The sequence below is a fragment of the Schistocerca nitens genome, chromosome 5 (assembly GCF_023898315.1).
Source record: "Schistocerca nitens isolate TAMUIC-IGC-003100 chromosome 5, iqSchNite1.1, whole genome shotgun sequence".
NCBI lineage: Eukaryota > Metazoa > Arthropoda > Insecta > Orthoptera > Acrididae > Schistocerca > Schistocerca nitens.
In genome coordinates, this window is record NC_064618.1 from 853,513,877 (window position 1) to 853,539,132 (window position 25,256).

At 41.8% G+C, this 25,256-nt stretch overlaps 2 protein-coding genes across 2 annotated transcripts in view; one reads left to right on the top strand and one right to left on the bottom strand.

Moving 5' to 3' along the window:
- Nucleotides 1–25,256, top strand: part of LOC126260760 (dynein regulatory complex subunit 7-like) — a 200,874-nt gene that overhangs the window by 35,172 nt on the left and 140,446 nt on the right. The gene's annotated exons all lie outside the window — the stretch shown is intronic.
- The window catches only part of LOC126259242 (protein distal antenna-like), a 160,424-nt gene continuing 143,420 nt past the window's right edge, over nucleotides 8,253–25,256 (bottom strand). The window contains exons 6-7 of the transcript XR_007546488.1: nucleotides 12,348–12,582; nucleotides 8,253–9,158 (exon numbers count right to left, since the gene is read on the bottom strand). The gene's annotated coding sequence lies outside the window, so the exon portion shown is untranslated. The remainder of the gene's footprint in view (nucleotides 9,159–12,347; nucleotides 12,583–25,256) is intronic.

Here is a 25,256-nt window from a genome sequence, read left to right on the forward strand (position 1 = left end):
ATAGCATTCACACCCATGGAGGCCCCAGAGGTGAGAGGAGTGAGCAACTCCTGGTTCCCAGAGACTAGGGGATACAGCTGGTGACAGTGGTTGGCATGAGGAGAGCCTCAATGCCCTTCTCCCCACCTCCTGTTAGAGCATGTGATGGCAAAACTGGTGCTGAGCAGTCCAGGTCAGAATTCGTGGCGATGTCCAGAGGCTCTGTGAATTGTGTAAGGGACACTGCCTCAGGCAGAGGCTGTCGTGTGAACGAACCACCTGGAGCACATCGGAGCCGCTGCTGCAGGTGGAAGAGGAGGCTGTAACTCTTGCAGGTAGGCAGCACCCAGTGATTGGGGTACCTGCAAAAGTGGCACTGCGGCCGGTATTGGCTGGTGGGTGCTCACCTGGATGCAAAGTTGATTTGAATGTGCCAGGCCCCATGGTCACATGTTTGCAGAGTGTAGATACAGTGGCCGTTCTGATCCACGATGACTACAGGTATCCACCGGGGGCACTGACCAAAACCATCCGTGGCATAAAACCCTGAAGGCCAGACCATAATGGTGGGTGAGGTCCAGGACGGAGGAGACGGAGCAGTTTCCTTGGCTGGCACCTGTGAAGAAACTGTGCTGAGCTATGGGAACCAATAAGAGTAGTCCGGTAGGCTGTCAGAACAAAATTTAGCACCATTTTGGCAGGGCAGTCTAGCAGATATTTTTTCATCTCAGTCTTAATGCTGCAAACCATGTGCTTGGCCTTCCTGATAGATTGTGGGTGAAAGGGGTGGAAGTAAACATAGCGAATGCCTGATTGCAATTACAAATCATGAAACATCTAAGATAGGAACTGGGGTACATTGTCAGAAACAAGGGTAACTGGAAGACCTTCAACAGAAAAAATTTTGGAGAGGGCATGAATTGTGACCTCAGTAGTGACTGAGGGGCACCGTACCACATACAAAAAACACAATAATGCACCTAAGACAATCAGGCAGTACACCACAAAATCAACATGGATGTGTTCCCAGGGCTAAGGCCATGGTGAGAACAATGACCTTGGAGCCACCTGTTGACTAGCACACAGCGGAGATACTGCAACCAAATGTTCCATTTCTCTGTCAATGCTGGGTCAGTAAACATGTCAACGAACCAAGGCTTTGATATACCTTATATAACATCTGTAAAACCTTGGAATGATCACACATGGACATGTTTCGTCATTGGGGATGAGTAGGACTCCATCTAAGACTTAGAGACAATGGTGCATGACAATGTAGTAGTGAAGCAGGTTGACAAACAGCCTGAGGATGAGAAGACCAACACAGTTGGATGAGGCAGACTATACGCTAGAGGATGGGATTGGCTGCTGTTGCCTTGGCAATTCCAGCACTAGTGACTGGAAAACAATTTACCATTTGGCAAGAGGAGACATCCAAATGAAAATACACAAGCTCCTCCAAAAGGCCATTGGGATCAGGTGTTCTTGTTCGTGTGGCAAAAATGAATGGCATAGTTGTATTTGAATAGGAACAAGACCCACCACTGCAACCTCTGGGCAGCCTTATCAGAGACCCAGACAGACAGACTATATAATAAAATTAAGGGCTTGTAGTCTATAATTATTTGGAATTTGGTGCCAGACAAGAAAACATTAAATTTGGTGGCTGTATACACAATGGCCGGAGTCTCTTTCTCGACCTGAGAGGACTGGAGCTGTGATGGGCTGAGCATTTTGGATGCAAATGCCAATGTCTGCTCCAAGCAGTCTGCATTTTGGTTGGCAAGGACCGCCCCCACACCATAATGCGAGGCTTCCATAGCAAAGACCAATGGTTTGTTGGGCTCAAAGATAGCTATACACACTGTTGACCAGATGCATTCCATCAGAATACTGGAGACCACACAGAGGCATAACCCTTGCATAGAAGGAGATGCAGTGGGCACATGATGGTGGAAGCCCCGGGAATGAACTGGGGTAGTAGGCATATTCTCAAACTCTTTGTCTTTAAATATGTCTGCTTGTGTCTGTATATGTGTGGATGGATGTGTGTGTGTGTGTGCGCGAGTGTATACCCGTCCTTTTTTCCCCCTAGGGTGGGTCTTTCCGCTCCCGGGATTGGGGTGACTCCTTGCCGTCTCCCTTAAAACCCACATCCTTTCGTCTTTCCCTCTCCTTCCCTCTTTCCTGATGAGGCAACAGTTTGTTGCGAAAGCTTGAATTTTGTGTGTATGTTTGTGTTTGTTTGTGTGTCTGTCGACCTGCCAGCACTTTCATTTGGTAAGTCACATCATCTTTATTTTTAGATATATTTTTCCTACGTGGAATGTTTCCCTCTATTATATATATATATATATATATGCTGCTTGTGAGATGTCTGATTGTGTCTGTATATGTCTGGATGGATATGTGTGTGTGTGTGTGTGTGTGTGTGTGTGTGTGTGTGTGTGTGTGTGCGAGTGTATACCCGTCCTTTTTTCCCCCTAAGGTAAGTCTTTCCGCTCCCGGGATTGGAATGACTCCTTACCCTCTCCCTTAAAACCCACATCCTTCCGTCTTTCCCTCTCCTTCCCTCTTTCCTGATGAGGCAACAGTTTGTTGCGAAAGCTTGAATTTTGTGTGTTTGTTTGTGTGTCTGTCGACCTGCCAGGACTTTCATTTGGTAAGTCACATCATCTTTATATATATATATATATATATATATATATATATATATATATATATATATATATATATATATATATATATACGTGTGATGAGGTGGATGACTTAAATCTGCAAGAAGGCAATATTTATAAATTGTTTAACTGGACAAATCCTGAACGGGAGATTTACATGGAACTCCAAAGCTTTGAGGAACGTGATTTTGTGGGGTCAGAGCATGACGCTGATATTTCCAGAGTAGATAACTGTCAAAATATGAAACAAAAGAAGCCAGCAATGAAGAGAGATTAGAGTTAAAATACAAAGGAGGAGTTGATGGAACTGAGTATTGAGGAATAGGAAGTGAGATGAAGGATATAATTGAGGAACAGGAAATAATGTATTTTTATATGAGGAAAGAGGAAAGGGAGCCATGGGAGGAACATAAAAAGAATGTGACTCTGCTGGAATACACAGTATACTGTTGGCTAGATAAGTTGGTCAAGTTTTGAAAAATGCTGAATCTAGCATCTTCCCTTCACATCTTCCCTTCAGCATTTTTCAAAACTTGACCAACTTATCTAACCCACAGTATACTGTGTATTCCAGCAGAGTCACATTCTTTTTATGTTCCTCCCATGGCTCCCTTTCCTCTTTCCTCATATAAAAATACATTATTTCCTGTTCCTCAATTATATCCTTCATCTCACTTCCTATTCCTCAATACTCAGTTCCATCAACTCCTCCTTTGTATTTTAACTCTAATCTCTCTTCATTGCTGGCTTCTTTTGTTTCATATTTTGACAGTTATCTACTCTGGAAATATCAGCGTCATGCTCTGACCCCACAAAATCACGTTCCTCAAAGCTTTGGAGTTCCATGTAAATCTCCCCTTCAGGAGTTATCCAGTTAAACAATTTATAAATATTGCCTTCTTGCAGATTTAAGTCATCCACCTCATCACACGTATTTACATTTTGTGCGTCCTTGACACAAAAGGCTTTCTAAAACATTATATCATTTAATAATAATGTATTGTTTGGTATCATTTAATAAAGTAGTCATGTAACAAACATCTATAACCCATTGTGTATCATACTCCAAACTGGTAATCTGATCACAACCACAGCTAATTCTCTTGTTCTCTGAATTATTTGCTTCTATTGTTCCAGAAATATGGCTTTAATCTGGAGCCCTCATCAGTTTCCCGACTGGTTAATGTACTAGACTCACTTAAGTTCGTTTTTCAATTTTGGTTCATTAATGTATTGAGTTCTCCTCCTTCAAAGGTCTGTTTCCTCCTTTACCTCTGAAATTTCCCGTGAAGTCCATCTCTTGGCCTCTGCTTGGAGGACAGTTTCTGATATTGGTTCCTTCCAACTTGAAAATGTCTGCATTTGTATTCTAGTGCCCCATCCAACTTTTCAAGATATTTAGTGTAAAAACTGTTCCATTGAATTAGTGGGTGCATTCACTGAGTCCCATTGCAAGCTTTCAGGCAGACATCTTCCCAGAGTGGCAATTTCAAGTCAAGACTCCAAGAGATGCACAAGTTAGTTTAACTGATTTTTTCAGAAATCCTTTATGCAGCATTTTTCTTTCCGAGAAGCTGTCCATTCAAAAACTCATTCTGGACTTTAAACTGTTTGGCTTCAGACCAGCAAGTGTGAAGAATTTTTACAAAACCCAGATAACGTAAATTTTGCAAGTTACTTCGGTTACCCCATGTCACATCTCCCTCTAAGTCTTTTGACAAATAAATTTTCTGTGTATCTGCCATGTCAGGTTTGAAATGATGCCTACAGCATGGATTTTTGATCTCCTGAAAAACATTTCCCTAGTACATTCTGCCCCCTCCGCCCTCATAACACTACTGGGGAACTATCTTGAAAAAGTGACTTCCTGCAAATTCTTTACTTTGACATCAACCTTTGCTGGTCATTGGCTGGTTTCAGTTTCTGTTCTTGCTAATTTACTTATATTTTGTACAACAGAGTTAACCATGGCTTCAGCTTTATTAAGTGCTTCACCAATCTGATCTTGTGTACTGCCACTGACTGACATTATGTAAGTCTCTAAATTTGAGTCAATTGTTGAAAGTTCTGGTTTAAATTGGTGGTCTTTTGACACAAGAAGATCATGAACTTCTTTGAATTTGTGTTCACTGTTGGACTGTATTGAAAAGCGTTCTTGTTTTACAGCACCAGTATCAACTTTCAACAGATTTCCATCGCAACTACTGGTTTTCCAACTTTTACTGTTTAGTTGGTAGAGTGTCAACTTTCTCACAAAGCTGCATTTGAAATAGCAGTTTCCTCTTTAACAGCAACAATGTTTTCAACCAACAAGTGTTCATCCCAGTTAATGTATCTGTCAAACCTTCATTATCAGTATTTAGCTAATTGAAGGATGCCATAATCTGAATTTAAACAGCAGAAAGCTATGATGGTGCTGATGAACAGTAGCACTTTGTTCACCAAAACTTACATCAACCTCTTCTTGCTCCCCACTACTATCTGGATTGGTTTTTATTGTCAATATTGTCCAAACACTTAACTCCCAAAAGAATTTTTTTAAATAAGTATTTTATCTTGTTGACCTGTTAAATCATACATGTTTGCTCTTGTGGTGAGCTATTGCTGCAATTGACATCAGATGCCAAATTGCCATCCACATAAAGTTGCTGGTCTTGTCTTCAAAATGTATTTCTTCCTGATCACACATGGGAGGACAAAATAACCACAGAGCACATCTATTAGTAGCAGTGTTCTTGAGCAGAATTCATCACGAAATAAACACAGCACAAGGTAATGGCGTCTAGAACTCAAGGTCAATAAAAAGTTAATTCTGAGTCCCCATTCAACTAATGCCACAAATCTAACTCTTTGTGGATTTCATCAATAATGTGATGAAGTAAACTGGTTGCAGTATATTCCAAGAGATTGGTCCCATAGTTCATTATGTGCTAGGTGAATATTAATCAGTCAGAACCATGTGTTCATGCTATGATGGTTATTGCTTAAATACAGCTCACAGTTGGGGTTCACAATAACAACAGTCATTGGCCATGTTTTTCCAGTATTACCATTTTAACTTTGGTAGGAAATCACAGAAATAAACTATTGGAGGTCAGACAATCTTCCTCAACATCAACTCACTCAACAGGCATAACAATTTATATAGACATGTCTGTTCCCACCAGTTTAAGGGATGTGAGTCACGAAAACAAAGTAGAAATATGTACTTCATAGTAGAATTAAGCTGCCTGCTGACCAACAAATTTTTAATTTATAGTTGTTTTAACTCAAAAGAGTTTTTCCTTTTGTATATTAAAGTAATCATAATACATGCAAATGTGGTAGCAACCATAATCAAATCAATTATTCCTTCCACAACTCTTTCTGCCATCTTGTAAAAGTAAAAGAATATAATAAAATATGAAATATTCCATCCTGGATTTTCCATTGTTTGGTAAAATGAAAATAACTTTTACAGAATTAATATAAATGTAAAGTGATATGTCATTTTAATTGAATTTTTGTGCTGATTCCAAAACTGGTGAGTCTATAATATTTCCAAAATTATGGAGAATTTAATATTATGATTAACATTTTTTAAATATTAATACACCTGATGTGTTTGTGTTGCAATTGTGTTTGTAAAACATGATCTTTTGTATTCTAGTGTTCATTGAATGAATGTTTCTTTTGAAAGCAGTTGTTTAATCAAATTTCAGTGTTGAATTGTAACTTCTTCCATTAATATATTACACAGTTTTGGAATTAGGCAGATGAGTAGGTTTCCCATGAAATGTAGTATTATATTATGATCTTTAATATCCTAGATCCTCAATTCATGGTAGCTAAATATGAAGTGATGAATTTAAATGATGTCAACATTCGAAATACAGGTTTACAGGAGTCATTGGAATTGTATGGTATCTACGGATTCAGCAAGCGATTAGTGATGTTATGATGTTATAAACATGTCTTATGTATTAAAAAAAATTATGTAAAATTATCTGTTTAGGTTAAAATCAGAGTCTGTTGGTAGGTGTCACAATCTACTTTGCCACAATAATTGATTATGAAATTATATCACACACTTCCCAGTGGATTAAAAATAAATAGTGTCAATCTTTTCGTGTGTGTGAACCTGTTGCATCTAGAAAGCCATCTGCATTATGCCAAATTATCCAATGAGGAACGACATCCAGTTACCCAGGACTGAACCATGATTGCAGGAGGCTTTTAATTCTCCATATCCACGTCTGTTTACATCGTGTTGGGTTTAGAATTGTGATTTCAGAGTTTCATTTGTGTGCACCTATTGTGCCACAAAGAAGGTTATATGCCACAGCCTCATGTAAAATAGCATGTGATATCTTTCTCATTGTTCCCACATAGCCTGTGAAATTATGTTTATTGTCCCCCTAAATATTAAAAGGGGAATCTTCAAGAGAACTCTTGCTTTTAAACTTTGCACACACTTCCACCTGCACATCTTCATCGGATGAAGCTGAAGCTTTAACAGAAACCAGTTTGTTATAGAGGTCCACGTGTGTTTAAACTTTTTCCCAACTTTACCACAATTGCTGAATTTTTATTGCTGCTTTTCCAAAGCTTTGCTTGCCTAGTTCAAGGTTTTCCAATGTGAAGATTCTTTTCTGAAAAAGCATTACACCATGATCTTTGCTGATATTAAAATTTCTCAGAAAAGTTGTTTTATGTTGAACAATAATTATTGATTCATCACTGAACCTCAGACCAAAGTGTCCCAACAACTGTCCCTTTTATTCAGAGTAAAAGTTTCCTGCATTTTTCAAACAATGGAAAATCCAGGATGGAATGTAACAATGCCAGAGAAGGACAGTTGCTACACACCATATAGCGGAGGTGCTGAGTCACGATAGGCACAATAAAAAGATTCACACACTCTTTTTATTGTGCCTATTGCGACTCAGCATTTCCTACATTTTTTATCATTTTGATGCAAAAATAGATCAACCTGTAGCATCCATGTAATGAAATGTACTCTTTGGCAGAATTTCATTATTTGCTGAATCTGTTAGATTTTCAGAACATGTAAAATCATGTGCAAAAATAAAATGTGATTAGATTTTTTAAAAGTTGATTGCGTGTTTCTTGTGTAATGCCTTTACAAAGAGTTGAAAAAATGTAGAATAATTTCAAGTTTCATAAAAGCATTTACTATTGTCATCCAACGAATCCTGTGACGTTAAAACATTTATAAATATTGCTGTTCTTGATCACAATGTAATGTAATGACAACTAGATGATAAACAGTTCTACTTCACTATAGTTGGTGTCGTGAATGATGGCGGCCAAGTTTAGGCTTGTTCTGCGCATCTATGTCACTCATTCTCTGACAGTCAGTCAGCATTAAGTAGTGCTGTGAGCACTCTGCTGTTAATCTGTAGCTTATGCAAGCATTAAACATGATTGTACCAAGTTGTTTAGTGAATTTTTATTCCATTTGTTGCGAGTTGTCGTTGCTGATGATGGTGGTAAATGATAAATTCTGCATAAGCAAGGGAGAGACATATGAGGGCAAGTAAAAAATTATCTACACTTTTCATTCTATGGTTTATTAACAAGAAGCTAGGGATTACAATGCACATCATTTTTCTATGTAATCTCGCTGCTTGTCAATGCACTTGGCCCAACAGTCAGCAAGCTTACGTATTCTTTCCAAATAAAAGGTTTTCGGTTGGTCGTGAAGCCACTTCTGCAGGCGTTTCACACGTCCACATCTGAGGCAAGTCGGCGACCGTGCAAAGCATCCTTGAGTGGCCCAGATAAGTGAAAGTCACTTGGAGCAGGGTCTGGGCTGTAGGGAGATGCTTCCACAGCAAACCTCGGCATTTGGTGTGAATTGCTGGCTTCAGCTTCTTTTCCAACAATTCACTATACCCCGCACTGTTGATAGTTGTTCCCTTTTCCATGAACTCTGCCAGTATGCGTCCCTGTGAGTCCCAAAACACAGCTAGCATAACCTTTCCTGCAGATGGCACTGTCTTGAATTTTTTCCTCAGCGGTGATCCAGGGTGTTTCCACTGCAAACTCTGGCGCTTTGACTCGGGCTCGTAGTGATGCACCCATGTTTCATCTCCGGTGACAATTCTGCTCAAAAATGCATCACCTTCGTTGTTGAAGCAAGTAAACGTTGACAGACCCTAACGCGGGTGAGCTTATGGCTGTCGGTAAGCTTTCTTGGCATCCACCGTGCACAGACCTTATGGAAACTGACCTCGTCACGGATTATGTGATGGGCAGAGCCATGGCTGATGTTCAAAGTGGATGTTACCTTATTGATAGTGATTCGCCAGAACCATCTCTCGAGTTAAACTTCTCGCCCCATAAAAACGCAGTTTTACGTGATAGTGCACTTCTCCCACATTGCGACGATAGTCTGCAATGAGTGTCTGCCCCTTGACTCCTTCCAATCAGAGGAATCATATCACCGTCCATTGTTCCTCTTTGGTGCACACTTCTAGTGTAGCTGCCACGCTATATCTGCAACAGAAGGAAGAACAGTGATGGAAATAAGATCAAAATGTCACAGCATTACCGCAACAGTATAACGACATGTGCGAGGACAGAAGACAATGTGTGCAATGTAACAAATGTTATGGCAAAAGTGTAGATAATTTTGACTTGCCCTCATAATTTGCAGATATACACTTTCTTCAAGTGCAGAGCATATGCATGTGCACACCACAACTGTCACTTGGAATTGGCAGTAATGCAGTCTCTGTCAGTGCCTCGACATGTGCGAACCGCCATTGTTCGTGGATCTGACTATAGTACCCATCCCCAGATGTACAGAAGCAAACAGAGAAATTGCCTTTCAGGTAATGTGAAAAGCTATCACTATTTAAAAAACATGTTTTTTTTTATCAAAAGTATATTAATACATTAACACTGTTAAAAACTACCATGCTTAGACTATAATTGGTACTAAAGTACAATTTTAGCCATAACATCTTTACTGAGTGTGACCTGGCAGTATCCAAAGGCTGGTCAAAGCTTGACTGTTAGCATATAAAACTAATAGGAGACTAATATATGCATGTGCTTGGCGTCTTCCGCTATGGTTTGCCAGTTATAATGGCAGGTGGTGCACAATGACACACAGCTACAATTTTGAGAAGCAAACAAAGGACTAATGTTTTTATGATACTTATAAAATTATGGAGACAAGTACAAGCACATTCTTGAATTTGGTTATCCCAACAAAAATATACCTCCTGTGGGGACGACTTTATTGTAGGCACTTTCAGTGCCAGGTGGAAGGGTTTGTGCATTTCAGTGATGCTGAAGGCTATGCCAGTGGTAACTTAGCTACTGGCAGAGCCACTCAAGATGGACAGGCCTCACTGGAAGGGCCTGAAAAACAGTGTCCCACAATGTAGGGAAGGGAAAGCTGGATTTTTTCCCCATGGAGCTGAGCCAGCATTGGTTAGTGGTGGAATGTTATGCATTTCAGAAAATGGGAGGAAGTACAAACCTCTATTAAAAAAAACATTGTGCTCTTACTGAGTGGTGAATCGTTGTTGAGGTAAAACTCTAGTCTCTAGTTGGCAACCTGTGGGGCATGTGCTGTGGTCCCTCCCCCCCCCCCCCCCCCCCCTTTCCCCAGTAGTATAAGGCTTGCTCAGGCACATAGGACTCTGCCTGAATTGACATTTGTTTCCCTATATCTCATAAGATTGTAGGATGTAAGGTCCACCAGTTATGCAAAACACCATTTTTTCCAAGTTCCCAAACATGTTTCAGCACCACCGTACCATCGTCAGTGGGTTTCCATTTTATTTAATCTGTAATGTGAACATTTTTACGAAACGATTACAAAATTATGTGGATATTTAGTTCGAACAATAATTCGTTTCTGTTTGTTAATACATTGACACTTAGTGTGCATTATTTTCCAGGACGACTTATGTATTATTTATTACAGGTGGCTTATCATCTGCAACCAAATGATGTTGATGAGAAAGTTTTGTTGGGAAGTTGACCTATCACCTAAACGTAATTTAGTTTGTCGTGATATTTCGTGCCTATATTCATTATTACTTACGTTTTCACGTGGCAACCCCTTTTAGTCTCAGCATCATGGTGAGGAGTTGTGAAGCACACGTAAATATAACACGTATTTTCACTAATAAGGTTGTAAAAGTACTTTGCACTTCACCAAAACACTGTAGTGAGTTTGATGCAAAATATGAATTTTGTTTACATTTTATCTCTGTGTGTGTGTGTGTGTGTGTGTGTGTGTGTGTGTGTTTCCTGTACACTTCTTAGCTGTTTGTGTTGTCTTTTACATGGTGTTCCTTGTGTGTGTGAAGTGGTGAGTCTTTGCAGAGTGTAGTGTATCCGTTTATTTGTGTGTGGGGGGAGGGGGCTGGGGTAGACTTTATCTGTTTGTGTTGTCTTTTTTGTAAAGGTCCTTTAATGTGTTAAATAGTGTGCCCTTGCAGAGTGCAGTGTATTTGTTTATGATCTATTTTCCTTCTGCTGTTGCCTTCTGTATATGGAAGATTTCCTCAGTGGTCAGTTTACTGTATAACCTGGCGGACCTTATATCCTACAATTTTAACTGCAGACACAGTAAACACAAGGAGCTGCAAATCCAAATGATGAATATAGCTCATAAGATTTCAGTGGAGTGACCTCAGCCCAGATCTACTTTTGAAGGGATGAGTGTACTTTCAGGTGACTGCAACCACCCAACAAAGACAGCTCAGATACTCAGTCCGCCCAAGAAGTAGTCTCACAATTATAGGAACAGGGCACTAATCTACCATAACACTTTCACTGTAACTGTTGGGAGTTGTAACTCAGTGTTACTATTAATGCAGCCCAGGTATCCACAGTAGCAGAAAACTTGTTTACTGCTCTAGTTCATTAAAATGGGTGGCCATTGCACACTAGTCTTACTAACTAAACACTTTCTTGACAGGACAACACTAGAACATAAATGTGGCTACACAGTAACTAATAAAGAATAAAGGCCCTCGCTTCCCACGCCCGGGTTACCGGGTTCGATTCCCGGCGGGGTCAGGGATTTTCTCTGCCTCGTGATGACTGGGTGTTGTGTGCTGTCCTTAGGTTAGTTAGGTTTAAGTAGTTCTAAGTTCTAGGGGACTGATGACCATAGATGTTAAGTCCCATAGTGCTCAGAGCCATTTTTGAATAAAGGTTATTAATATCATCACTAGGACTGAAAGTAATTATGCAGATACTCATATTAGACTGTATCTATTGCTCCATAAATAGTGACTGCAAAGTGGGAATGTACTCTGGACAACAGAACTCTTGAGCTGTGCTCTGTAGCTTAATACAGGAATTGAATTGAGCTGGCTGTAGGAACTGAACTGCTTGACTACAGGATCAGGATATTATCGGACAAATACAATGCGCTGATGGAGGTGGCAGCAGAAGCAGAAAGTGGTCCGAACAGCTAGCACCATCTGCAGGCTGTTGCTCGGAACTGGGGACTGAGAGGCATCAGCCATCTGGATGTGCCTGTTTGTTTGCGGTCTCTTGTGGTATTTGCTGTGTATCTCTTAATCCCAGTACACAGCATCTATTCCCGGGGAGTGGGGCCAGGGGAGGGGGCGAAGCAGGCTTCATCATTGTCCAGATTCTGTGCTTGTCAAGATGCGTATTTGGTGGGTACATGTATTTAGTGGGTACACATACCCTGGCATTTGTCCGTTACATCATGGGAAAGCCACTTAAAACCATGGTGAGGGAGCAGCCGGCCAATCCTTTGCCGTTTCAACATCCATATGCTGGTCTGGGGTGTGAGGCACAACATTCACTCCCATCAGTTCATCACTGGCTGGATGCAGCTGGGTCCTGCTGCCGGTAGGAGCAGCTGCTGGCAGCATCAGGAGGTTCCTCAGACAGCTGACTGCATGTAGGTCTTCTGATTCTGTAGAAGAAAATAGCCTAAGATTTCTGCCTGTATGCAGATGAGCATGGTGTAGCCTGATTTGGTTTTTGTGATGTGTTGTGAATCCGTGTAAACATTTAATTTTATATATTACTTTGCTGTGCTGCTCTATGAGAATGCCTGGTAGCCACATCTGTTTCATATTTGTACATTGTAGTGAGCACTGTATTATTCAGTTTTTTAAAAAAAATTGTTTCCGCTTTTGTCGAAGCTCGGCTTGTGGATGCACGATTGGCTTTAAAATTGACGTTAATGTTTGATGCGGTCATCCATGAAGTTTCTAAGCTAGACATTGTGCATTGTGTGGAGTGACTCTGTACTGGGTGAGGAAGATCAGTAAAGCATTGCATTTTTGTACTGTTGAACTAGCTGTGTCATGTGCAGCTTGAAAGTCCATAAGAACCTTTCAGTGAGTCCATCGGACTCAGGATGAAAGGGTGCAGTTCATTTAAATTCCTGAGAAGAAAATTGTGCATTGTTGTCAAATGAAAATCGATTTCTGCGATCATTCAGTAGAGAAGGCTACAATGCCTGAATACTCTTTTTTGAAGATATGGATGACATCTGTATCACAAATGCAAATTTGGAGAAATCATCAATGAAGACGAGCCAGTAGTTTTTGAGAAATGGTCCTGCATAATCAGTATGCAGATGTGACCAGGATTCTGATGACTCTAGACTACAGAAATATTAAGGCAGGGCTGACTGGTATTCAGTCAGCATCATTTCAGTATCTTTGCCAATATTTTTCTAGTAGCAATGCTCTATGACAATGCATTTGGTGCAAACAAAGCCCCTGTAGCATTGATGTAGCAACTGTATTAGTTTAGGTTTAAACACTACAGGAATAACCAATCCTGCCTTGCACGAGATTAAATGTTCCAGGATGACACCTTTCTATGCTGTAAGTGTATGACACATTTTCCAGTGAGACTTAATATCTGTCTCATTAAGTAACTTCTTATCATTGGGCCACTCAGTTCGAATATACTATTTGATTTTAGACAAAGCAGAATCTTTAGTTACAAGTTTGCCAATTAAATTTTAGTTTACTGGGAAATTTTCCACAGTGTCTTGGGTACTGATATCTATTGAAAAACAGCCAGTTGATGAATGAAACTTTTTGTCTTGCCCTGTTGACAGACGAGAAAGTAAATCTGCATTTGTATGTTGTGCTGTGGACCTGATTATACTTTTATAGTCATAATTATAACAATGAAAATAATCAATTTATGTCAACATAATGTAACTAGATAGATGAAAAAACTACTCACCAAGTGGCGGCAGGAGAACACACACAAAAAATAAGATTATACTTACGCAGGCTTTCAGAGCCAGTGGCTCCTTCTTCCAGCAGAAGTGTTGAAGGAAAAGGAAGGGATTGATCTTTCCTTCTCATCTTGTCTGAAAAGTCTCCCCTGACCCACAGTTCTGGATAATTTTTCCAGAATCTACTCCTTTTCATAAACCTGTCTGGGCCTTTTCCTTCACCCCTCTTTCTTCCCCTTCAACCCTTCTGCCGGAAGCAGGAGCCACTGGCTCCAAAAGCCTGAATAATTATAACCTTCTTTTATGTGTGTGTTCTCCTGCCACTGCTTGGTGAGTAGTTTTTTTATCTGTCCTATTACATTTACATAGTCATAATAAGACGGAAGTAACGCCCACCAATGCAGACAGTAGGAACAATATTGTTCGGTGCAAAGATAGCCACTAAGGTTTGCGCCTGTGAGGAGGATGAATTTTTGTCTGTAAATGTAATCATAAAATTTTTTGACTGCAAATAAGATTGGCAATAGCCTCTTTCTTGGTCTGGTTGTAATTTCTTTGTGCCACTGTCAGAGTTGTCGACACGAACCATACTGTTGATGTGACAGAATGGCACTTATACCATAGTCTGAAGCATCCATGACAGTTGTGAGAATTTTGTTTGGATCATACGTCATAAGAAATTCGCCATCGAGCAAACAATGTTTTAATTTGTCACGTTGGAGTTCACTGTTTCAGTTCCATTTGGTTCCTTTACTTAAAAATTTGTGCAGTGGTTCACTGTTGGAAGCTATATCAGGAAGAAACTTTCAATAATAATTTATTTGTCCTAGTATGGAACTAAATGCTTGACATTCTTGGGAGTTGGAAGGTTCCTAATAGCGTCAATATGTTGCAACTTCACTTGATACCGTGTGCAGACAGTATGTTTCCCAGATATTTCACTTTGTGTTGAAAGAAGATGCTCGAATCTTTGTTGCATTTCAAGTTTGCCACTTGCATGATTTTGGAAATAGGTTCCAATTTCTGTAAGAGTTCCTGTGGAGTTTTCACTGAGACACTTATGTCATCAAGGTAGTTCACAGCATTCAGAGCTTTCCAAATTAATTGTTCTAAAGACTGCTGGAACAAACTTGGTGCACTGGCTAATCCAAAGAGTAATCTTTTGTAACAGTAGAGACCAAATGGAGTACGCGTAGTGAGCCATTCCGTCTCTTGTACTGCTATGATTGGTGTTGCTCATTGGCTACTTGTTAAGGCTTCTATAACCTAGTTTAGTTCAAAATGGTCTAGTTCCTGTGTTATCTTTTAACACAAAAGGAATGTTGTGCACTTTGAAAAATTTCAGCATCACATTTGGCTCTGACATAGTATGTGCCTTGTAACATTTGATACTGCTTATTGCTTCAACAAAAATATCTTCATACTTTGGGAACAGCTGATTTAACTTCCCAATCGGAATGTCAGTTTGAACTTGATTGGGTCCTTCATGAATGGTGAAGCCCAAAGCTCTGAAGAGATCCAGAATTTGTTACTTCATTTGAATTTACAACTATGAATAGTGTATTTCATAAATTGTTTCTGCATAACAGCCACTGAAATTGTCTTATCACTGGAATCTCTTGATTGCATAGCTGAAAGCTGACTTTGAAAGGCTGTTAAATTTGGCAATCCTAATTCTCAGTACTCATTTAGGTTAATGATTGAAACTGATGACCTTGTGTCAGTTGGGAAGTTGATTGGTACTTTGTTAAAGAGTTACATATAATGACTTTTTTTAACAAAAAAGGAGGTATTCACAAGAAGTTTCATACATGAATGTGTTAGAATTTGTGTGTGTCCGTTATGAAAATTACTTGACTTTCTAGTTTTTACTACTACAATATGTTTGAGTGTCTGATCTTTCAGTTAAATGTGCTTTGTTTTACACATTTCAGCCATATATCTAGTTTTTTTTTTCTGATATAAACTATTACCTGTTTTGTAGTTTACATCCCAGTGTGAACAAAATTGTAATGTAGCACCTCTGCAGTTGTTTACTGACTGTTGCAGTCAAGTAGCATGCTCACCCTGTGTTTTCCGGGTCTGTCTGTGTTGGTCGCTTGGCTGTGCTGGCTATTCATGCATAGTTAATACATCAGTGTACTCACACTTTAACACTTCAGCGGAAACGTGTTTGTTCGTATGCCCAAAGCAATGGCAGACAGTCTCATAAAGACAGTTTTGCTAGACTAAGCAAGTCCATTTTTTTAATGTGTTGTTAGGGGAGTGCATCGTAAGAATATCACAAATTAGGCAGATTTCTTACATTGATCATTTTCACAGTGAAATTTAGTTCCCTAATCAAGCCCTACTATTGAGTAATCCACTCTCTATACCTTAGATTAACTTCATGTAACATTGAAAAAATCTCTGTCTGGCAGCAGCAACATGGCTTGTGAGTCAAAATATTTCTAGAGCATTTCTTCACTGTCAAAATGGGAGAAAGTTTCAGGTTCACAGGTTGGTAACAATTTCTGAAGATGATGAAATACAGTGGGGCCTGCATATGCTAATAAAACTAATTTCCATTTCACAATGCCTGTTGTCTAATGCAAGAGATAGTGCTGCTCCATGGTTGTATAAAATTGTTCCAGGCGTTAGCTTTCTGATCAGATGTTAGAAAGGGTGGCGGCAGCATCTTGAATTGCAGTGGTTGTCTTTGCCTACATCCTTGCTTTCTGCAAGTCTGGCCAAGAGTGCCGTTGTGAGCCCCTGAATTGCAGACAGTTGTTGAAATAAATGTAGCATGGTGTTCTGTTCCAGTTGGCCCATATCCAAAAAATATGCTCACAACAGTTTGCAAAATTCACAAAAATCTTCCTGGGAAGGAAATGGATTAGCAGTGCTAGAATCTGTCATGCACACTACAGTAAGTTCCACATAGTTTCCACAAAAAATGAAAGTAATGAATCATCTCCTCAGTGGAAAAATTGAAATTAAAATTTTTCTGCTTAGTTTTCTGAATATTGTCTCCAGTATTGTTTCTCTTTGTTCATTGCTCCTGTTGGTGAAAGTGTAGTGGGTTTGCAGTGTCTCGTTTTCAGTGTTAGGAACTAACGAAAATATTAATTTTGACTTACCTCATTGCCAGTGTAGGGTACTGCTCACAGTTTTTCAGCTGCCTGTAAACCTTTAACTTTGCCAATGTTGAGAAGTGGCGAAAAAGTTTTTTGAACGATCAGTATCCTTTTTCTTTGTCACCAGATTTGGGATACTGAATGTTAATATTAATTGAGTCCAAACATCCATTTTCACTTGCTTTATGGGACAGCACTAGAACAGGAATGCGCCAACACAATAAAAAATAACAAGTAACATTTGTTAGTAAATATGTCTGCTTGTGTCTGTATATGTGTGGATGGATATGTGTGTGTGTGTGCGAGTGTATACCCGTCCTTTTTTCCCCCTAAGGTAAGTCTTTCCGCTCCCAGGATTGGGATGACTCCTTACCCTCTCCCTTAAAACCCACATCCTTTCGTCTTTCCCTCTCCTCTTTCCTGATGAGGCAACAGTTTGTTGCGAAAGCTTGAATTTTGTGTGTATGTTTGTGTTTGTTTGTTTGTGTGTCTGTCGACCTGCCAGCACTTTCATTTGGTAAGTCACATCATCTTTGTTTATATATATATATATATATATATATATATATATATATATATATATATTAGAGGGAAACATTCCACGCAGGAAAAATATATCTAAAAACAAAGATGATGAGACTTACCAAACAAAAGCGCTGGCAGGTCGATAGACATACAAACAAACACAAACATACCATATACACAAAATTCTAGCTTTCGCAACCAGCAGTTGCTTCGTCAGGAAAGAGGGAAGGAGAGGGAAAGACGAAAGGATGTGGGTTTTAAGGGAGAGGGTAAGGAGTCATTCCAATCCCGGGAGCGGAAAGACTTACCTTAGGGGGCAAAAAGGACAGGTACACACTCGCACACACACGCATATCCATCCGCATATACACAGACACAAGCAGACATTTGTAGAGGCAAAGAGTTTGGGCAGAGATGTCAGTCGAGGCGGAAGTAAAGAGGCAAAGATGTTGTTGAAAGACAGGTGAGGTATGAGTGGCGGCAACTTGAAATTAGCGGAGATTGAGGCCTGGTGGGTAACGGGAAGAGAGGATATATTGAAGAGCAAGTTCCCATCTCCGGAGTTCGGATAGGTTGGTGTTGGTGGGAAGTATCCAGATAACCCGGACAGTGTAACACTGTGCCAAGATGTGCTGGCCGTGTACCAAGGCATGTTTAGCCACAGGGTGATCATCATTACCAACAAACACTGTCTGCCTGTGTCCATTCATGCGAATGGGCAGTTTGTTGCTGGTCATTCCCACATAGAAAGCTTCACAGTGTAGGCAGGTCAGTTGGTAAATCACGTGGGTGCTTTCACACGTGGCTCTGCCTTTGATCGTGTACACCTTCCGGGTTACAGGACTGGAGTAGGTGGCGGTGGGAGGGTGCATGGGACAGGTTTTACACAGGGGGCGGTTACAAGGGTAGGAGCCAGAGGGTAGGGAAGGTGGTTTGGGGATTTCATAGGGATGAACTAAGAGGTTACGAAGGTTAGGTGGATGGCGGAAAGACACTCTTGGTGGAGTGGGGAGGATTTCATGAAGGATGGATCTCATTTCAGGGCAGGATTTGAGGAAGTCGTATCCCTGCTGGAGAGCCACATTCAGAGTCTGATCCAGTCCCGGAAAGTATCCTGTCACAAGTGGGGCACTTTTGGGGTTCTTCTGTGGGCGGTTCTGGGTTTGAAGGGATGATGAAGTGGCTCTGGTTATTTGCTTCTGTACCAGGTCGGGAGGGTAGTTGCGGGATGCGAAAGCTGTTTTCAGGTTGTTGGTGTAATGGTTCAGGGATTCCGGACTGGAGCAGATTCGTTTGCTACGAAGACCTAGGCTGTAGGGAAGGGACAATTGTTAACCTCTTTTTCATAATCTGCCACCACAAAACCACTCCTTTTAATACATTTACACGTAGTTTTTTCGAAATTTTCCCGAATTTCTCCACACTTTAACATGTTTTGGCGGCAACACAACCACCTAACCTTTATGCACATCGTTGTCTACCAACCCAAGTTCACCACAGGATCAACATAGCCCAACTCTAACCAACACTTTTTCGCCTTTTTTCACACCAGATCTCCAGTTGCTTTCTAGTTCACCTTTATCTCTCTCCATATATTTTTATTTTCATTTTCATTTCAGCCTTATTTTACACTTTCCACCTTCTAATACCATGTCACCCTCACAACACCCCCACAACGAGCCCATTAAGTTTTATTTACATTCCCACCACAAACATGCCTTCGCTCTAGCCAGATTACACTCCCATATTTTATTTACTCAGGCTTGTCTGACATTTGGCATTACCCCCAAAGGCCTCACACTTAAAGTTCCCATCTCTGGCTGTAATCCTTCTTTCCATCAGTCCCTATACCAGTTCCAAACTGCACAATCCATAGCCCTCACCCGCCTAATCATTCACCTACACATCGACTCAGCCAATGAACACACCCGTCAACTCCTATCCCTAATCAAAGTCCTCAATCTTTCCTCTCCCAGATCCACACCAGCTGTTCAGAGCATCCTCCTAAAGGCCAACCGCAAATTAGAACAGCATGCCACCCTCCACCTTAAAAAAACTATCCAATCTCCTGGTTTCCCACCTCCGGAAAGACAACTCACTCACCCTTCACAACCTTTCCAGCAAACCTCAACCTCCTCTCATTGCACACAAACCCAGTCTCTCCCATCTACTCAATCTCCCACTTCCAGCTCCACTCCCTCCAAAACCTCAAAATTCCAATCAACACAATCTGGAACCACAACACCCTAATTCAGTAGTTAACCTTTCCTCCAAACCTCCCTCTCAATCCGAAACCTCTGTCCTATCCAAAGGCCTCACCTTCAGCCCCACTCCCAGATTCAACCAAACAGCCCTCGTCAAAGATTTACTGTCCTACACTCGTACTCTCTGCTGGAAATATCACTTTGCCACGAAGAAAAATGATCCTAATCCTACTCCTAATGATCCAACTCCCCAAGACACTATCCAAATTTAACCCTGCCTGGAACAGTTCCGTCCCCCGTCACAGCAGGACCCACCTCCTCTTCCTCAAAATCACCCCCTCCAAACCTTCCAGGAATTTCTGACTTCCAGCCTTGCTTCTCAGTCCTTCTTAAAAAACCTTAATCCTACTCCCAACATCACCACTGCTGAAGCCCAAGCTATCTGTGATCTGAAGGCTGACCGTTCCATCGTCATTCTTCCGGCGGACAAGGGTTCCACGACAGTGGTACTTGATCGTCGTGAGTATGTGGCTGAGGGACTGCGTCAGCTTTCAGACAACACCACATATAAAGTTTGCCAAGGTAATCCCATTCCTGATGTCCAGGTGGAGCTTCAAGGAATCCTCAGAAACTTAGGCCCCCTGCAAAACCTTTCACCTGACTCCATCAGCCTCCTGACGCCACCGACACCCCCACCCCTACCTTCTACCTTCTTCCTAAAATCCACAAACCCAATCATCCCGGCCGCCCCATTGTAGCTGGTTACCAAGCCCCCACAGAACGTATCTCTGCCTACGTAGATCAACACCTTCAACTCATTACATGCAGTCTGCCATTCTTCATCAAAGACACCAACCACTTTCTCGAACACCTGGAATCCTTACCCAGTCTGTTACCCCCGGAAACCATCCTTGTAACCATTGATACCACTTCCTTATACACAAATATTCCGCACGTCCAGGGCCTCGCTGCGATGTAGCACTTCCTTTCACGCCGATCACCTGCCACCCTACCTAAAACCTCTTTTCTTATTACCTTAGCCAGCTTCATCCTGACCCACAACTTCTTCACCTTTGAAGGCCAGACATACCAACAACTAAAGGGAACAGCCATGGGCACCAGGATGGCCCCCTCGTACGCCAACCTATTCATGGGTCGCTTAGAGGAAGCCTTCTTGGTTACCCAGGCCTGCAAACCCAAAGTTTGGTACAGATTTATTGATGACATTTTTATGATCTGGACTCACAGTGAAGAAGAACTCCAGAATTTCCTCTCCAACCTCAACTCCTTTGGTTCCATCAGATTCACCTAAATCCCATGCCACTTTCCTTGACGTTTACCTCCATCTGTCCAATGGCCAGCTTCACACGTCCGTCCACATCAAACCCACCAACAAGCAACAGTACCTCCATTATGACAGCTGCCACCCATTCCACATCAAATGGTCCCTTCCCTACAGCCTAGGTCTTCGTGGCAAACGAATCTGCTCCAGTCCGGAATCCCTGAACCGTTACACCAACAACCTGAAAACAGCTTTTGCATCCCGCAACTACGCTCCCGATCTGGTACAGAAGCAAATAACCAGAGCCACTTCATCATCCCTTCAAACCCAGAACCGCCCACAGAAGAACCCCAAAAGTGCCCCACTTGTGACAGTATACTTTTCCGGCAAGCCGCGGTGGCCGTGCGGTTATAGGCGCTCCAGTCCGGAGCCGCGCTGCTGCTACGGTCGCAGGTTCGAATCCTGCCTCGGGCATGGGTGTGTGTGATGTCCTTAGGTTAGTTAGGTTTAAGTAGTTCTAAGTTCTAGGGGACTGATGACCACAGCAGTTGAGTCCCATAGTGCTCAGAGTCATTTGAACCATTTGATACTTTCCGGGACTGGATCAGACTCTGAATGTGGCTCTCCAGCAGGGATACGACTTCCTCAAATCCTGCCCTGAAATGAGATCCATCCTTCATGAAATCCTCCTCACTCCACCAAGAGTGTCTTTCCGCCGTCCACCTAACCTTCGTAACCTCTTAGTTCGTCCCTATGAAATCCCCAAACCACCTTCCCTACCCTCTGGCTCCTACCCTTGTAACCGCCCCCTGTGTAAAACCTGTCCCATGCACCCTCCCACCGCCACCTACTCCAGTCCTGTAACCCGGAAGGTGTACACGATCAAAGGCAGGGCCACGTGTGAAAGCACCCACGTGATTTACCAACTGACCTGCCTACACTGTGAAGCTTTCTATGTGGGAATGACCAGCAACAAACTGCCCATTCGCATGAATGGACACAGGCAGACAGTGTTTGTTGGTAATGAGTATCACCCTGTGGCTAAACATGCCTTGGTGCATGGCCAGCACATCTTGGCACAGTGTTACACTGTCCGGGTTATCTGGATACTTCCCACTAACACCAACCTGTCAGAACTCCGGAGATGGGAACTTGCCCTTCAGTATATCCTCTCTTCTCGTTATCCGCCAGGCCTCAACCTCCACTAATCTCAAGTTGCCGCCACTCATACCTCACCTGCCTTTCAACAACATCTTTGCCTCTTTACTTCCGCCTCGACTGACATCTCTGCCCAAACTCTTTGCCTCTACAAATGTCTGCTTGTGTCTGTGTATATGCGGATGGATATGCGTGTGTGTGCGAGTGTGTACCTGTCCTTTTTGCCCCCTAAGGTAAGTCTTTCCGCTCCCGGGATTGGAATGACTCCTTACCCTCTCCCTTAAAACCCACATCCTTTCGTCTTTCCCTCTCCTTCCCTCTTTCTTGACGAAGCAACCGTTGGTTGTGAAAGCTAGAATTTTGTGTGTATGGTATGTTTGTGTTCGTTTGTTTGTTTGTTTGTATGTCTATCGACCTGCCAGCGCTTTTGTTTGGTAAGTCTCATCATCTTTGTTTTTTTTTATATATATGTATATCACCAGTTTGGTACTGGAGGGCAGTGTGGAGGGTAAAAATCTTAGAGGGAGACCAAGAGATGAATACACTAAGCAGATTCAGAAGGATGTAGGCTGCAGTAGGTACTGGGAGATGAAGAAGCTTGCACAGGATAGAGTAGCATGGAGAGCTGCATCAAACCAGTCTCAGGACTGAAGACCACAACAACAACATGGTACTTAACCTTTCGTAACAGTTTGGTGCATGGTACTTGATGCCCTACACCTAATACAGTGAAATCTAAAAAACTTTGCTGTCTCTTGGCACTCTATAATATTGTGACTATACTAAAAGTAATTACGCAGACACTCATGTTAGACTGTATCTATTGATCCAAAATATAGAGACTGCTAAGTAGGAATGTAGTCTTCAGAACAGAACTCTTGTAACTGTGCTCTGTAGTGTAATGCAGGAACTGACCTGGGCTGGCTGCAGGCACTGAACTGAACTGTCTGACTGTAGGATTGTCTTTTCCGCCCATCAGCAGATGGATTTCTATCTCGACCAGTACTAGACCAAAGCAGTGTTGTCCCCAGATTACGGCATTCTCTTTGGTAGCTGGTGACACTATTGGTGGACGAATATTGTGTGCTGATGGAGGTGGCAGCAGAAGCCGAAAGTGGTACCGAATAGTGAGCAGGGTCTGGTGACTGCTGCGTAGAAATATGAGGTGCCACATGAGTCGTCGTGCCTGTTGGTGGTGGCCCCTTCTGCTACTTGTTGTGGAAATCTTTAAGTGTGGTACACAAGAGTAATCAAGAGAGCAGAGGGAACCTTTGAAAAGATCTCCTATCTCTATATGTACAAGGGATTGGATGGTATTGCTGGATTGTTAAAAAATGTTTAATGACTTCGTAATTGAACACTTGTAGTTGAAACTGCCACATCACACCACGTATCTAAGCTTTTAGGGTGCAAGGCCCTAGGTGACTACCCTGTTGTGGCTGAATTGCATAATACAGTTATCTTCTGTAAAGGTTTGGTTACCTTTTCGAATATAATGAAGCTGAATCCTGAGGAATTACATGAAAAACGGAAAAGAAATGTGTCACAGAAATTACGAGAGTCAGTGGCAGTTTGGAGAAAACTACAACATTAATATTAATCTTCAAAACTCCAGAATTACCTCAACATATTCTTGCAGGCTATATCTGTCTTATATGTTTGACCATTTGTCCAAACCCAGTGCGATAGTTTAAATGCCAAAGATGTGGCCACACCACAGTAGCATGTAACAGGACCATGTGTCAAAATTCTGGAGGACCAACTCACGATGACCCTTGTACACTCCATACAAAATGTATAAACTGCTCTGGGGAATATGCAGTATAGAGGAGGAAGAGTGGAGATTATAAGAAGGAAAGGAAAGTTTTGGAGTTGAAAGTCATCAGATGCTTATCCTGTGGCAAAGCCAAATAATCTTTTAAAGCATACAGTCTGGCATATGCTACATCTTGTGCATCGACCCTTAAGAAGCCACCGACCACATAAACCCAGACAACAGATTAAAATACTAGTATACCCACTTTTTAATGTACCTGCAGTGAAAAAGCTGCACTTGACCCCAAAACCATTCAGTAGTCTTCAGCAAAGGACTTACAACATCAGCCACATACCATTGCATATCAGCAGAGGCTCAGTAAGCCATCCTCTACCCAGGCCACCACTCCTCCCACAAGTAAGAAAAATACAAAACAAAAAGCCATTTGTAATCGAAGAAAGTGGCAGCTAAATCATCAGATCACTCTCCCCTTCTGATGGTGATTTTATTGTTGATGATATTGACATCCACACTGGAGGAGGGCAAGTACAATCATCACTAATCAGTGGCGTACACAGCAACTTCTGTTTTGCAGTGGTACTTAAGTGGATAACGATTGCATTTTGAAGAATTGCAGCTCCTTGCCCAGGAAAGACTGTTCGATGTCTACTTACAAGAAAATCATTTTAAAGTTACCAACATACCCCTACAGGAGGGATGATCTTGCTGGAGACCGGGTTAAGGGTGGGGTGGTGGTTCTGTTGACGACCAGTCCAACTCCTGTCCTGTCCTTCTAACCACGGCCATACAAGCAGTTACAGTGGAAGTCCACACACCTGCTAAGATCACAGGGTGCTCTTTATACCTTCTACCTCCCAATCTGCTGGATGCATACCCCTCCCTTTCCTCCTCATGAGTGACTTCAGTGCACATGATGTGTTGTGGGACTTAGCTACCACATGCCCCAGTGTCAAATTATAATAGACCATTGTTTTTATTCTCCAGTTCCTGTAGATTGTCCGGTAGCAAATGAACACAGATTTGTATTCCTGTGACCACTTTCCGGCGTGGGTAAACCTGTTGACCAAGACTGTGATCGACAGGAGACCACAAAGATGGATGCTTCAGAGGGTAAATTGGTTGCAACACAGTCGGCAGGCAGTCTTTGTACAACATGAATGTGCCCAGGAAATAATGGATCATATCAGCCGTGTGATCCATTCCCCTGTCCAACAACCACATCAGGTGATGGGCTGTTCCTCGATGGAACAAAGAATGTCACTCGGCAGTCAGAGCCTGGCCAGATGCCACCCAACTGCAGAAAATCTTCATGCCTTAAGGAG